Raw genomic sequence first — 10,245 nt, forward strand, 5'->3', positions numbered from 1 at the left:
TGCAAAATATAAACCTCCTACTACGATCAATTATTTTGAAATTACTTTATTTCAACATCAATTGGACACAAAAAAAACCACCAACACCAATAATCAGGAAAATGCTGAATACTGGATATGATAATCAACCAGGTGGCGGCAGGGTGGTGCAGTGGTTAGCACTGTCACCTCACTGCAAGAGGGTTCCAGGTTCAAATCCTGGTTTGATGCTGCGTAGGTTTTCTCCAGGTACCCCGGCATGCACATTAGGTTAACTGGCTACTCTACATTAGATAGACAGATACTTTATTCATCCCTAAGGGAAATTCACAAAAACATTTCGTGTGGTTGTGTGTCAGCCCTGCGACAGACTGTCAACCAGTCCAGGGTGAACCCCGCCTCTCGCCCGTAGTCAGCTGGGATAGGCTCCAGCCCCCCCGTGACTCTGACGGATAAGCGGTACAGAAAATGGATGGATGTATAATCTGCCAGGCTAACAACAATGGTTTATGCATCCATTCTATAAGGTATAAGGAATGCATGATTTATAAAGCACAGAGACAGTCAAAACTATCAAGGTTTATCCCATGGTGCAAGTCCAGGGCAAAACTTAGGGAATGAATATAAACTACAATATAGGTGCTATAAGAAAAAGTCACTTCTTGAAGCTTGTGAGAGTTTCATAAGACTGTTGAGCACACAGAATGTATGAAAGTTGTCCATTTCTCTGTTGTCAAAACATTAATATCTAACAGCAGCTGATGCATTCTTGAACAATAAAGATGAACTGTTCAATTTTAGATCACATATTTGGTGAATCTTCTCGCAGACTAGCTTTAACAAATTCAATTAGAAACCATGTCCGTACTGTAGAAGGCACAAGGGAAGAGTGGAATGCCTCAGGGTTCCATTTTGGGCCTCTTTCTGTCCAGACTTTAGCTGCTTCCTCTGGCTTATTTTATTCACAAAAAGCATGTTTTTCCAGTATTGTTCTTCTGACAGCCCCTTCTATTCACCTATAAGCTAAAGTGACAGCCATGAACCATAGACACTGAATGAATGGTCAGATTCTCATACCTATATTAAACAAGAACAAAGCTGCCCATTCTTTTCTGTGAAAAGGCTTTGCAGTTTTGTCTACAGTTCAGAACTTCTTTGGAAATATGTTTGCTTGTTACAGTGTAAATGCTCTTATTGGAAATATCATAGGAAAAAAAATAAAATAAAACTTGCCTGTCACACAGGCTGTCTTATTCATCCAGCCATTCACAACAGTTTCATTATTTAGTTCCTGACTTTGAAAACCAAGTTGTGAAATATTTACATTTGAAAACAATAAGAGCAAAAACAAACCAAACAGTTCAGCTCACACTACTTCTTTTATCACTATATTATCTTCACAGATAAACTTTATCATGTTGATATACAATATCAAGGACTGCTGTGCTAGGAAACAGCTCTATTCAGAGTTTACCACCAGTCAGCTATACTGCTATAATTTTTTAACATCTGAAATCTTGACATCGCTCTGATAGGATTAATATTTGTCTCAGCTTGAGTGACATAATATGATCACACTGAGCTAGATCAATAAATCAGCTAGGCCAACATATCAGTCAAAATTACATTATTACGGTTATGATTACTGGTGTATATGTTCGCTTATAGGAGATTCTAAAACACAAATGCCAAAATGAGGTCATTTGAAGTGTTACTATTGGATAGTTTGTCAACTAAAGAACAAGTCAGCTTTTGAGCTGTAAAATGTCTCACTCAAGTGTGGATTAGGTGATTGGCCTAACTTCATGGATATGATTTCATATTTAAGATAAAATAATGATGTTAAACAGAAGCATGATGCTGTGATTTTGTTGCAGCCATCACAGACACACAGACCTTTACAGAGCTTGCAGATACGCTGGTATGTGCATAAATACCCAGAAATACATGATGTTACAGTTTTCTTTGACACTAACCCTGTTTTTAGACCTGGGGCATATTTCTCATTTGCACCTACATGTAGCAAGTACCTCTGTCCAGAGAGCAGCACTCTGCTGTCTGCTGTAATGTAGCTATGAGGATAACCCACATCTCCCATCATACATTTTGCTTGTTTGTGAAGGTTGCTGTTTTATGTTCAAAAATGCCCAATTTTCTTTTAGTGTGTTTCAGTTCAGAAAATAATAGTTTATGTTGGTAATTGTCATTTTTGTGCTGGTTTATAGTGCTGGTTTATTAGTGAGGTTTCTGTTACATTTCTTGACTCCAACTCCATTCAAACATTTTCCTGGCAGGCTGTGATGTAATTTACTCCACCCTGTGCTACTCCTGGCACCTCCTGGCAAAAAGAATCAAATGACTTACTGGCAGTTTCTAATCACTACAACTAACAACACGAAAACAGAAGCAATAGTCCAAACCTAGTGGGTATCTAAAGGGCCAAATATACTCCTGACACATATGTGGACAGTTACACCAGCACTGGTTCAATTCATACTACTTTCTGCAGTCCACTTGGAGTAATCTGACATATCCTGTAGTTCGTCAGTTTTTGCATGCATGTTCACAACAAATAAGAGGTACACCTCCAACCACACAGAGCATGCAGGTGTACCCTCTGACATCACACAGACTATTGCATACTCACAGACACAGAAAGTATAATAATAAGATTGACCTCACTATCAGCCTCAATAATCCAGTATCATCCATGCGATAAAAAAACAAACTCCTATGACTGTAACAAGTCTTTTTCATCCTCCCCCTGTATAAATAAGCAGTTTTTACAGCGTCTACAATATACAGTCATACACACAACTATTTTCACCTCACAAAAGTGTCAACAGTCAGTTCAGTGTTGTGCACAGTAACTGAATGTGACCACATCACAGTTAAGCTAAACATGATTTAACTCTTTATCTCTTGAAAGTCTCCTTAATTCCATGCCGTTTCTTACTGAGTACTGGTCATAAAACAAAAGTTTGTTTACCTTTGAGCTACACCTTCTTAAATGTATTTAGATCAAGATGTTTCTATAATGTATATCCTGGAGTTCTGTTTCCTCTGGCTGCACTCTTAAATCAGCCCAAGGTGGATCTGCTTCAGGTCTGCAACTTCAAATCTGATGAATATGACTTTAAAAAGTCTAGCCAGCAACATAAGACGTACAATAAAGTTATCAGCTTCACTCCTTGCAAGGCTGGTGTGTTGTTGTTCTCCTTCCTATTCTTATTCTTCTTTGAACACTACAGGCAGCCTAGATGCATCCCAAGCCTACTGCTGCCCTCCACAGGTTATATAGAGATATAGCTGATCAGTGAAGTGTGAACATTCAAAGCATTTAAGAATCCAAGGCCTTTTAACATCTCTTATAAAAACAGTAACAAATACCTTTGGGTATGTTTACCTGCATTTGAATATTGGTATTTTGGGAAAAATTTAAGTTTTGGCTCATAATTAGAGATAAATTAAAGTACATTAGCAGAATAGGAATTTGCAAGAAATTTAAGATGCTATATGCATGCATCACGCCTGAATGTTTATCATCTATTCTTAATGGGATTCCGTTAGAAGGTAAATTATGTGCTTATTTTCAAGAAACAATAAGGCTGATTTGTATTTTTTAATCATTTTCTTTTTATGTGGAACATTAACAATATTTCCTGTGCTAAAACGGACAGGAAAGGTCTCACAGCATCTGTTTACTCCATTCTCAATGTGTGGCGCCACTGCTGTTAGATTTCACAGCAGATTACAGGTCTTCAAACCTTTGGTTGCCTTCCTCTTTTTTGTGGGAAAATTGCACATTTTAATATTACATGCACAGCAAGGTTACACTCATAAACAGTCAGAGGAGTGTGTCCAAACACCTCTGTGGAGTCCGTCACAGACACCCTTTCATTTCTCAGAAACTCACACTGACTGATGTTTCGGACTGATGAATTAGTTACGATGATATAGCAGAGATACACTATATAATTGAGTTAATTCATTAGTAAGGTCAGTGGCCACCACGCTGACTGATGAGAAGAAACTTGCCAAACAGAATGAAATTCTAATTTCATTATACACGTCTTACCATAAGCAACAGCAATGTAAGGTAGCACCTCTCAATGTATTAAATAAGACTGAAGAAAATAAAATGAGAACAGGAGTATTCAGTGAGGAGACTCTTTATTTTACCACTTTACCATTATCATTTAATACCTAGTGGACAGTAAGTAAACAGGAATGCTCTAATCACTTCTGTGGCCCGGGAAGACTAGTCGATATAACACGAAAATGACTGAGAACCCTCTGAGGCGAAACTTAAACACTGACTTCACTAGAGAAACATTCCACGAGGGCACACATTTTTACTGTTTTGTGCTCTGGTGATGGCCAAAAAAAACACATCTTACAGTCCACGCCGACGTCATACAGTTTAAACAGCCTCTCAGTGTTTGAATTACCCTATAGGTGGACCACTGGACAAAGATAAGACAAAAGCGTCTCGAACTCGATGCCTACCATGAACAGCCTCTCCATTATGTCAGTCAATAAATTAAATAAGTCAATAACGACGATTACAAAGCAGAACATGATAAAATTTATCAGCAAGAGACAGGAAGCTCGTGTAGTTCCTGTTTAATTATTACCAAAAATAACAAACAAACGCACGTGTCGGTGAAGAGAAATCCTCTGGAAGGATCAAAATAAAGCGGGAGAATGGCAGAAAATGGAGGGCGGCTGAAACTAAGTTCACCAATGGAACTGAGGTTCCACGCCACCGTCTGTTTGACTGGACTCACCCCAACGGTTTCCTCTGTTGTTTTACTAGGATGTCCGCTGCTCCACATGGAGGGGAAGAAGGAGAAGGAGCCGAAATTTTGTTGACCGAGTCAGAAATATTTGTGACAAGTTTTCTGTACAAACCCTGCGGTTATAACCACATGTACAACTGGTTGCTTAATTAATTTGCACCTGACACAGCATCTACACTACTTACTGACACTGACAAGCGACCTGAAGTTTTTCCACAACTTCCTTCTATGCATTCCCTATCACTGTATTGTGATTTTAACCAAAAACGAGAGAACGGCGTCTGTTAATTTTCCTGGATATGGAGGCTGCTCAAAATAACAATTAGCTAAGGTTAACCTTAGCTAATCTGCTAGCTTGGCTACGATCAAATGAGGCGTATTAACGTAGCTGCAGTTATGATACTGTTACACATATACAATGTAGGATGAACGCGTTATAGAAGTAATATCACCTTCAGCAGATAGCAGTGATATCATAACATGATTTCTAAATTGATACATACATTTGCAGCCCTACACTGTCGCTCATTGACAGCTGTCCAGGGTGTCCTGTATGACAAATGTCAAAGTGTTTTATATGAGAAAGGGATAATGCCCGAGAAGCTATCCATTGTGGGAACAGTAATACCTGACTATACACGCTGGAAGGCAATATCCTGCTTATACAATGGTTACCTATCAAGACCTTTCATTTACATTTTTAGTGGTTTACAACCAAAATTTGAAGTTTTTCACAAGCCATAAGTATGCTTCTCTGGTAACACCTGAGAGTTTGGGAATCATTCCCACCCATGGAAACGTTGTTCATCAATCCAGTAAATGGGACAAACCTTAGATATGACTTTTTCCATATGAGATTTGTCTAGCCCACTCCTCTCTGGTTCTGCTGTGAGCCAGAAAAGTCATTTTATGCTGGCAAAATTCAGTATCAATAAAGATGCGTGCGTTTCACAAATAGTAAATATAATGTGACAGTATGTATAACAGCAAGACTAGCTAGCTATACAGCCATGCTCCCCAAATTAATGTCAACATTTTCACGTACAAATAAAAGTTCACGAATACTGTCAACTGCAGTCTTAAGTAGAGTTTTGACTCGGAGGTGAGAGGGTTGTTTATGTGTTGTTTACGGCATGTTTACAGGCTAAGTTCAGAGAGGCAGTGTGTTGTGCGTTACAGTCGCCATCCTGTGGTGAGAGTGAGGTACTGCTGAAAGGCTACACCGAGTGTTGATATTTCACTTTTTTCATATCATTTAATTCAAATGTGAAGAAGTGTTCATTTAGAGTGGTAAACAAACCGGTTGACTGGAACTCCTTCGTTGATGTCCATTAACAGGAATTAACTGACACCCTTCAGCCAGTCAGAATTGAGTATTCACCCAGGTGGAGGGGCACCCTATCTGCTGTACGCTTCTTTTCTGTCGGCATACTGGAAAAATTACAGAACAGATAAAATGTGGACTACATTACGGCCTATTTTTTTTAAACAAAATTTATATATTTGTATTTAAATAAATTTAAATTGCAATTGCAATTTTGTTATGTACATTAATGAGCTTTTAGATTAATAAGGGACGACTTGTTGCAACTGTCCCTGCACTGACAGCCATGATGAAACTTGCTATCCTAGCTTGACACAATAGCTTTGACACTGGTTAAAATGACATGACTTTACAGTTATTCACGCAAACAGCTTAGAGGGTACAGCAAAAACTCTAGGGATAAAAAAATAAAAAAATACTTTTTCTTAACCTGAAAAGTATTTCTTGCAGAGGGAATGGTAATATGTGACTGGACGGGGTAACTAAGAATGTGCAATATGAAAAGAATTACTGTAGCTCATTCCTTACTGGAATAAGCAATGTTGCAACCGGTCCATGCTGCAACCGTTCCCACTCTCCTCTACCGACCAATCAGAGGCTGTGTTTCTGACCGAGAGCTTCAGGCTATACATCACCCACCACTGGATTTGTAAGTTACTGCAATAAATTTGAGCTTCTGTGCCTTGATTACAGCCATTAACAATATTACATTATATTATATCATAATACGTAGTCATACTTAGGTGGAAATTTTTTTGTTTAGTTTTTTTTTTTTCTTGCTAAATGTAATGCAATAAATAGTGGTCAGTAACACATTACTCAACATGAATAGCAATATACTAAAGTAACATATTTCGTTCAAATTAATGTAAATATGCATTACATTTTGAAAGTAACTTCAGCTGCACTTTATATACATAAGATCTACATAATAGCAGTTACATTTAAATGAAACAGGCTCCAAGATGAGCCTACATTAACCACTAACTGTCTTAAAGTATACAAGAAATTGAGGGAAAAGGGAGCTGTTGGTTGGAAAGCTCTGTGAACTTTTTACAGTGCACACACTGTAAACTCACGTCATGTCCTTAAAGTTATCATCAGTCAGAAGGTCATGCACAGAGCCTTAACCAAAAGAACCAAAAGATGGATGTGTGGTTAGGTATCACTAACTACTTAACTGTGGGAAAATGCAATGAATTACTGGGGGGGAGTGTCCAAGTGAAATAAAAAGTCCCATCAGTCATTTAAACCGTTTACACATTATTTTTGAAATTTGAGGCTGACAAAGGCAAAGTTATTCTCATCAAATATTGTTGTCGCCTGCATGTCTGCTGAGCTACATTTTCAAGGTTGAAGCCACAAATATGGACTTTCATCCCTCAGGTTTACTGAATATTCTCCTGTTTCACTTTATTTGAATTTATTCAGAATTAGATCAGAATTAGATTTTAAAAGCCACTGCAGTTTTTATAACGATACGGAGTGGGTTTAGAGGTCTTAAACTGGGCTCTTGCGATGCAGAAGTATCAAAGTGACTGTGACTTACAGTTTCAGTTTTAAGTTGGATTTTTCACTAGCTGTAGAGTTTTTGATGATTGTAAATATTTAAAATAAAGTGTGCATTATTCCCACATTGGATCTAATTCCAAAATTAATACTATTAGTTATGTTTATTATATTTTATATACATGTATGAACTCATTAATATCATCAGTGCAGGGGTGGGAAGTAATTAAGCATATTTACTCCAATACTTTACTTCAGTACAAACTTAAGGTACTTACTTTAAGGCACTACTCCACTACACCTCAGATGTTCAGATTGGGCTTTTTTTTTACATTTATCTGACAGCTATTTTACAGTTAAAGATCTTGACACACACAACATTTGAAGACTTTATAAAATATGATGTTTTATATTCAACCACTCTCCTGTTTCTATAGGTAGCTGGAATTATTTGTTGATTCTTCAACAAACCTACTGGCAGATAATTAATTTTCAGGACTTTTACCTGTAACCACCATTGCCTTAGTGAATTATTTCAATTTCTACTAGCTTCCCTTGAAACCTTTCATATTGATCAAAGCATGAAGTTGTTCTTAATTTCCAAATGAAGGTTAGCCTACCTTTCTGTGATTTCTTTGAGTTATTGAATGAAAATCAGCAACAAAAGGTTTTATTAATGCATGATAAATATGTGAAATCTGTCCTGCTTAGTAATATGACTTAGCAGTTTCCAAAGCATAGTTTGCTTCCAACTCTAAAAGAAATAAAAAAATAGTGGAGCTTTTGCTTAACATGCTGAATGAACACTGAGGGAACTAACCACAAGAGCAGAGAACCTTATTATGTTTTACCTTGGTGAAATATTGAGAAGTTGGGATATTTAATTAAATGTTTTTCTTTTTCTTTTTACTTTCTAGATTGGGGGAGGGGCGGATCTAGCAAATCTAGCAATTCATTATTACAGACTATTGGAAAACAGGGCCACCTATAGGGTTCAAAGCAGAGAACCCTATGGGGTTGTTGGGAGATGTGTCCTAGATGAAGCATCGGTCCATGAAAACACTTGACTTGATTTCACTGTCATATGTACATGTTGCTGATGGTAAACCATCTCAGAATATGGATTTTAATTTGTACCTTTTAGGGAATTGTAATCATTCACAGCCTGATCATTTACTTATTTCCCAAACATTGTCTTTCATGAAAATTGGTGCACATGAAAGCTTCTATAATTAATACATGTTGGCTTGGCATCTACCACAACCACCATCAGTCACACAGACAACTTCTTCATAGCTGCTGCCAGCATCAAGTTGACTGTCACATGCATTAGTCAAACTGTTGATATAAAGAAAGGTTCTTTGAGGACAAGCTCATAAATAGCTCTTGTAACACCACTTATTCTCTCCTGCTGCCAAACAGCCAGAGGGTTCTAAATAAAACTAGATATGCCAAGTGAGCTGGCAAGAGGAACAATGCTCTTAGTGAGTTCCTCAGTGATCTGGGCCACGAGGTGGAGGAGGGAGGGCAAATTAAAGAAGAAAACTGCTGGCTGAAAGGGTCTAAGGTAATGATTCATGGCCTTGGGTTTCATGGAATGTTTCTTCATATATTAAATGCATCAGTCCTTTTCTTCATTGACTGGATGCCAAGACACTTTTTTTTTTGCTGATTGTGACTTTGCCTAAATGGGAAATTGAATGCTGAATGTCTTGAGTGCTTTTCACTGGAGTACTTAGTGCTCCTGCTTCGTTTCCTTCGCTCTGTGTTCATGACTTCATTTCTTATTGGCTGCTTCTGAAAGGAAAGCATTCAATAGCACTTAGGAGTTACTTCATCAACACTAATTAAGAATTTATTACAAAGGATTAACCAGAGGCAGTAATACTTTTATTGCAGGTATAAAACCTCACTGAAAAGGTTAAAAAATGTTGTCATTACTGAAATGCGTAAAAGATGTCATTATTTTAAGTTGCTTTGAAGGTAATTTTCTGCAAAGGTCTTTGATAAAATCACATTTTCGGGAAACATAACAGTTGCAAATTTCTACCAAACTTTACATTACTGTTAGTTTTGCAGTATATTATGAGTGCCACTCCATTTTGATAAAACAGAAATAATTTATGTCTCTATACTGATGATAGATAGTTTATCACCGGGTCAAATGAAGAGCCACAACAGATTATGGTCTGCATATACAATCCCATAATTCCCTATGACCATCTTGCATCTTGTGTCAGCAGTCCATCCTGTTGCAATCTTATCAGGGCAAACACATGTTGGCGTCTTCCCACACGTGCTGATTGAATGCACATGGTGAGCACAGTGCCACACTTGAAAGGAGTCTGGTTGCGCTTTATACTTTTCCAGCTAATACTCCAAGAGTCTCAGTGTCTGCAATTAGAGAGAACGAGGAGCAGCGAGTGGGATGGTCAAGTGAGAGGTGAAATCATCGCCTGCCTCCTTTGTCTTTAAACTTACCAAAAGAAGAGTGGTGAAAAGAGACATTTCTGACAATGCTCGGTTGACAGACACATGAAAGTCAACAAGGCGAGACAATGTGTTTAAACAAAACAAAAGCAAGTGACAAAAAACATGCCCAGTTTGAGGATGGCTGTAACTCAGAAATAA

At 37.7% G+C, this 10,245-nt stretch overlaps 1 long non-coding RNA gene across 3 annotated transcripts in view; it reads right to left on the reverse strand.

Moving 5' to 3' along the window:
- Positions 1–5,119, reverse strand: part of LOC124070609 — a 55,785-nt gene extending 50,666 nt beyond the window's left edge. For 2 of the 3 annotated variants that reach the window (XR_006845214.1, XR_006845216.1), the window contains exon 1: positions 2,969–3,194. This is a non-coding gene — a long non-coding RNA (uncharacterized LOC124070609). Of the gene's footprint in view, positions 1–2,968; positions 3,195–4,769 lie in introns of those variants that run through there. The other variant, XR_006845215.1, reaches the window with a different exon arrangement.
- Positions 5,120–10,245: the final 5,126 nt, after the last annotated feature.

Source organism: Scatophagus argus, chromosome 14 (genome assembly GCF_020382885.2).
Source record: "Scatophagus argus isolate fScaArg1 chromosome 14, fScaArg1.pri, whole genome shotgun sequence".
NCBI classification, from domain to species: Eukaryota; Metazoa; Chordata; class Actinopteri; family Scatophagidae; genus Scatophagus; species Scatophagus argus.